At 54.1% G+C, this 6362-nt stretch overlaps 1 protein-coding gene across 1 annotated transcript in view; it reads right to left on the bottom strand.

Moving 5' to 3' along the window:
• Positions 1–6362, bottom strand: part of ANKRD11 (ankyrin repeat domain 11) — a 203780-nt gene that overhangs the window by 54471 nt on the left and 142947 nt on the right. The gene's annotated exons all lie outside the window — the stretch shown is intronic.

Below are 6362 nucleotides of genomic sequence, written 5' to 3'. Positions count from 1 at the left end.
CCAGCCCCAGCTCCATCATCCCAGCCGAGGCTTTGTCTAATTTCTGGGCATTTTATTACAAACACATGGAAACACATAGACAATCGTGACTTGCCGGATTATTTTAGACACCTTGATAGGCCTGTAGGACTTGAACAAGCTCAAGGCAGTTCTGTACCAAGCTTCACAGGCACCAAGCAAACCTTCCAGATGGGTCTGTGGTGGTGACTTATTACACAACCGAGCCTGTGCTCGGCAGTTGCATTTAACCACAGAAAACTCCTGCACGAGCCGGCTGCCGGGTAGGCCAATATCCTACCCTAGCAGTATGCGCGCCGGGTTAGAGTCTGCACGACAAGGATACACCATCTTGTTGTGTTCGTCTCACCGTTGAACAACCAGCTGGAAACATGCACAGACCTATGCCACCCAAAATGGACAGGACCCTTCTCAATCAAGCTTAAGACAGCCATGCCCAAACCCATGGCAACAGTTTTATTGAACAGATTATCTCCCCGTGACGTCTTCCCTCGGTGATCCCCATGCTGCTGCCTGAAGAGATTGCTGGTGTTTTTGGGCCCTGCTGCTTGTCTTGCAACTGGCTGAAGTTGCAAAACCCCCTCTCATTGCTGCCGGTTCCCTGCTCTGTGGTCGAGGAGGAGGAATCATTTGCTGTGAGGAAATCTCAAGCCGGACTCTTGACTGTTCCAGGAAGGCTGGAGCAGTTTATGGCCCCTCTCCACCACATCCTTTGTCTTGCCAGACAGCCCGATTGCAACACAGCTGCTCCCTTCCCACAAGCAAAGGTGGTTTCAGGACCTCCGCCGCACTCCCGCACAGGGCTGCAAGCGTCCGAGGCTGCGGCATGGCTTGGCTCTCTGCTGTGCTACCGAATCAGTCGCGGTTGACCCCGATGAGAGGACTCTACCGGGTGGCAAACGAGCAAAGAGAACCAGCACGCGTCGGCAGAATGCCCTTCACCGACCGAGAGGAGCCTGAGGATCGTCTTCATCATTGGAGGTGTTCCCCGAGTGAACAAGAAATGCTCCGTGCGTGCGACAGGCACTAAAGGTGCCAGAAAAATCCACTGGGATTCTCCTACGCAGACAGGGCTGGATCTGAGCTTTGGGGAAAGGAGACAGGCAGGACGGCTGAGGCCCCGTGCCCCAGGGATGGCAGGGAGAGGGGCTGAGCAAGCCGTCCTGCCACATGCCCCCTGCAACAGAAAGGACGTGGATGAGTTGGAGAGAGTCTAGCGGACGGCAACGAAAATGGTTCAGGGACTGGGACACAGGATGGATGAGGAGGGGCTGAGGGATATTTAGTCGGTAGGAGAGAAGACTGAGGGGGATCTGATATCAGCTTTTAACTCCTGGCAGGGGGTGTGTGAAGAGGATGGAGCTGGACAGTTCTCAAAACAGGGAGCAATGGGCTCAAGCTGCAGCAAGGGAAGTTGAGGTTAGATATTAGGAAAAACTCTCTCACTGGGAGGGTGGAGAAGCACTGGAAGAGGCTCCCCAGAGAGGTGGTACACTTCCCATCCTTAGAGATTTTTAAGACCCGGGTAGACCAAGCCTTGGCTGGGATGATGCAGTTGGGGCTGGCCCTGCTTGGAGCAGGGGGCTGGACTGGATGTGACCTCCTGAGCTCCCTTCAACCCTCGTTTTCTATGATTTTCTGATCCTGTGCTGCACTGCGAAGGAAGTGGGAAAACCTCCTCTCCACTGAAATGTAACCCATGGCACAAAACAGTGTCAGCTGCGGTGATGACTCTTGTGACAAACACCCATCCACAAAGGATGGGACTGAGCCTGGATGCTTATTAAATCAGGCAGCAATCCTGCCGGTAAAGGGCCCTTTCAGCTCAGAGCCTCAGTCGCTGCTGCCCTGAATGGGCCTCTAACAGACCCCTGGGAGGCTCCGCAGCTTTTGCACTGTTCCCGTCCCTAATGATTAAAGAGACCTGTTGCAATGGTGTTCATACAGACTGTGCCTCAGAGTGGTTAGAGCAGAGGCTTGTGACTCTTCTGGCTCCGGCATCTCTCTGAAGCTCCCTCCCCGCAGGCCAAAGGAGGACCGCGCTGCCTCTCTTCACCCAGGCCCTGAGGCTGCCTGCTCGCAAAGTGCTTTGAGCCCCGGCCCAGAGGGCACTGTATAATCAGTCATTCTTAGGCTCCCCGGCGAGCCGTACGGTTCAAGGCCAGGCACAAACAGATGGGAGAGCGCAGGACTGCTGAAGAGGGGTCTGCACACCCATAAAACATTCGGGGCTCCTCAGCACCCCCATGTTGGCTCTTGTCAGGATATGAACCTCTGTAAGCTGCAGCTGGATGCTCCTGGCCTCTGGAGCCAGTGCACAGAGGTGCTCTGCTGACGTGCAAGCTGCAGCTCAAGCAGATTCGGCGCCACGGCATGCAGAGCCCCGAGAATGAACTCAACCTCGCGTTCGCTTTGCTTTCTCCTCCTGTGCTACCGGGGACATCTCCACTGTTTGCACATGGGCATCAGCAGCACAGCATTACCAGGAGAACTGCTATCCTGACGGCGAACTCATGCTCTCGAGATGGAGAAATGCCTTGCTGCGGGGAAATGCTTTGCTTTCTGCTTGGTACCAAATGCGCCACCCGGCGCAAAGGGCCTGAGTCGCACCAGCAGGAATCCCACCCCAGCTCCGAATGTGGCTGCAGCCACGCATCACATCCCCACTCCCCAAGTGACAGCTCAAGGCCACCCAGGTCTATTTAGGGACACAGGGTTATAGGTGCGTGGGGACAGCTGGGGTTTATCATCTCCGGAAGTGAATCCCCACAAATTGTGCGAAATCCAGCAGGACGGGCCGGCTCCGCAGCCAGGCCTCCGTGCTGGAGCCAGGCTCCTCCAGGTGCACCGCTTCCCTCGTTACTCGCCTCATCTGCATACTTTTCATTTCCCTCATTCCTGGCGCTGAGTGCTTATCGCCAGCGCGGTTTGCTAGCTGAACACCATTTTAATAGAAAGCGATTATGTCAGCTTACACAAGCCCCATCTGTTTCTTACCTAAGGAAAGTGCAGGCTCTGGAAGGCATCACAAAGCGGCACGGATTTGCGCTTCTTATGTTGAAGCACCGAGCCGTGACAGCCACCTCCGGTGGGGTGCTCGTGTTCAGATGCCCCTTCCCTGGAGGCAAAGCACCAGCAAGCACATGCATGGCCCCGTAGAGCTGCACACGTGCACGCACACAACTTTCGCCACGTGCACCGAGCGGCACGGAGGTGAGATGCTTCTACGTGGGGCCAAGAGTCAGAAGTAAAAGGAAGCCCCTTCTGCTCTCCAGCCCATCCCCGGTCTGGTAGGGGTCCCGGAGACACGAGACCTGTGCTTGGATAAATGGGCTGGTTTGAGCTGGTCTTGTTTGGGGCTGGTTACAAACCCAAAGGCAGGGGTCCCGGAAGGTGATATGGGTTGTGAATTATGGTTTGCTGGTTTACGGTCCATAGTCTGCCTGCTGATGACTGCTGTGTGCCCTGCTTCAGGTGCATCTGGTGGGAGGACGTCCAGCATCCTTTTCACACCAGCACAATCAAGACAAGCAGGCATGAACAGCTCTGAGAAGGCAGAGCCAGGCCTAAGCAGAGCGCCCTGCCTGGGTTAGCACCTTTGCAGATTTGAGGCGCCCATCAGCAAGCACCAGCTCTTCGTTTCCACTCCTTGTTTGACTACGGAAAAAGTAATGGAGCCGTTTTTCTGTTGCTAAGAGTTTGGGGAGAGTGTTCTTAATGCGCTGGACTCCTCTTGGAAACCTCTGGGCTTATCTTGCAAATCAGGTTGGCACACCTAGTGGCACCCCTAAAAGGGTCTCATGGCACCCCAGGGTGCCAGGCACCCTGGTTCAGAGTCACTGAGCTGGTGCTAACTCCAGGATGGGCCTGGAGACACCAGTAGGGCACAGGAAGCTTGGCCCTGGCAGCGTTGTGCCACTTCCCGGAGCAGCAGATGTTTTCCCTTTCCAAGGGGAACCTGTCAACAATACCACGTGGGCTTCTCGGAGCCGGAAGTTGCACAGGAACGGGGCCTCCACCCCAGCCTGGCTCAGTCATGAATGCACAACCAGCTTCGGGGAATTCCTGCTGCACTCATCCTGCAACGCGCCTTCGTGGATCCAACAGCTATGCTGCTGCAGCCCTCCGACGCTGGCTTTCCCACAAGCGGTGGGAAGGCAGGGCGAGCTGGAGGCTCCCTTCTGCCTGGCAGGTCCGGAGGCAGGAAGTCCAACTCCCCACACACACATTCCTAAATCAAGTCCCCGCACCACGCAGCTACGCACCCACGCACCCGTCTCCATACCCAAACCCCCCACCCACTGCCCTCCTGCCCCTGGAAAGGCGGTGCAAACTGTGTAACGGGTTTTTAGCGTGCTTTGATCTGCCACGTGAACCACAAGAGCCACTTGGCACAGTGTTCAAATTATATGTATTTTTTTATTTATAGATATATAGAAATAAATATTTTTGCAAAAATAAATAAATAAATACATAAAATCCCAACAATATCTTTAGAAGCTGGTTGGTTTGTTTTGCTGGGGGCAGCATCCAAACAAGGAAGCCTTTGCAAAAATGAGCTGCACATCACAGAGCCACATGGGGCAAGAAGCCAGCGCCAGAAAGCACAAGCAAGAGCAGACAGGCAGTCTTCTGCCCGCTGCAAGCTCCGGCAGGTGCAGGGAGAAGGAATGGCCCTCGACGCCTCCAAGCAGCTATTGCGACCGCCCCACCAAACGACAGTGCCTCACCTCTCGCGTTACTTCACAAGATAAGATGGTTCTTGTATCCTCCGAAACACGTGGATGGGAGCTCTGCAATTTCAATAAGCCTGTTTCACCCCGAAGTGCGAGATACGGATCTGTCTGGAGCGGTGCCTGTGCCGACGAGTGAGGTGCACCAGTGCGACGCGCCAAAATGCTGCCGCTTCTCTGGGGCTTTCGTGCACTGCATCCAACAGGCTTCACCGACACCCGCGGGCCCTTTTCTTCCCCCCCATCACCCATGCCAGGCTCCGTCATTCTCCGTCAGAAGCAGATCTACATCTCCCCTGATCCTGCTCTTTGCCCCTTGGCAGGAAGGAAGGGTTATTCCCATTCCCCAATGCTGCCAGTGCTTTCTGTTCCTTCTGCCTGCTCGCTGGCACCGTCAGACACAAGCCCAGCATGGAAAATGATGTTGGCCAACAGATAAGGCAGTGGACATGCTCTTCCTGCCGGCAGCGGGACAGGCTAGCATCCTGATTCTCAACCCCGGGGTGCCTTGCAATCCTTTCAGGGGTGCCGCACAATGCTAGGTGGGCTCTTTCCGAGCTCTTTGCAACAGAACTGCTCTAGTAGCCAAAAAACTGAGTGAAAACTAAGAACTGGTATCGTCTCGGAGGGCCTTGAATCTAAAAAGGCTGAAAACCACTGAGCCGACCAGTCAGGCTGCTCCTATCCCTGCCTCTACAAAGAGCTGGCATTTTCTGAGCAGGGCCTGGAGTCTACCAAGGGGGCCCCTGAGCCTATGAAGGTTGAGGACGACTGAGCTAGAGCAAAGCTGTAGAAAGAACACTCCCTGAAGCAAAATGAACAATTCACAGACTTCTCAACCTCCCTCCTCTTCCCCTTCCTGTCCAACCCAACCCAACCCCCAAAACTGGTATTTCTAAGATAAATGAATAACAAGGAAGGGCCAGGAATGCACTTGCAGAAACAAGTGCGTGCTTGTGCAAATGAGAATCAATTTACGGCACACTGCAATGGCCGAACCTGTCATTAGAGCAGGAATGATAGAAAGCTCGCTAAAAAAATGGGCCTACATTAACAGATCATGTGTCTTTAAGCACATAAGCTCCACTGCCACTTAACAGACTACAACCCCACCTCGGTCGCTCCAGACTTAGTTAATTAAGCCAGCTGCACTCAACGTCTGCTTCCTCCTTTAATGAACCAAAAGACTTGTTAGAAAGCTGCTGTTTAAAGATTGACTGAAAAATCTCGTGATTGAGGTTAAAAATACCTAGAACTGCATCTGAGCTGCAAACCACACGCGCAGATGCAGACACACGCCCCTACCTTTCTGCAACCCTACAGCTCTTCGGATGTGCTTGTCCGTATTTCAGCTGGTTCCTGGTTTCAGAAAGGCAACACTCACGGACGCTTGGCCAGTACAGAGAAGAGAAATTGGCTCGGTTTTAAAAGAGAGGCTACATCCAACTTGGTGCATTCGCCCACCTCTCAAAATCTCCCCAGGTTGTATTATTTCTCCCTAGTGGCAGTGAAACGATACCCAGCTACCTTAGAGAATCACAGACAATGAGAGTTGAAGGGATGTCAGGGGGTCACATCTAGTCCAACCCCCTGCTCCAAGCAGCACCAGCC

Source organism: Gavialis gangeticus, unplaced genomic scaffold (genome assembly GCF_001723915.1).
Source record: "Gavialis gangeticus isolate Ggan-Ray unplaced genomic scaffold, GavGan_comp1, whole genome shotgun sequence".
Taxonomy (NCBI): Eukaryota; Metazoa; Chordata; order Crocodylia; family Gavialidae; genus Gavialis; species Gavialis gangeticus.
Note: the sequence above shows the minus strand (reverse complement) of the source record. Positions and strands in the feature narration are given on the sequence as shown.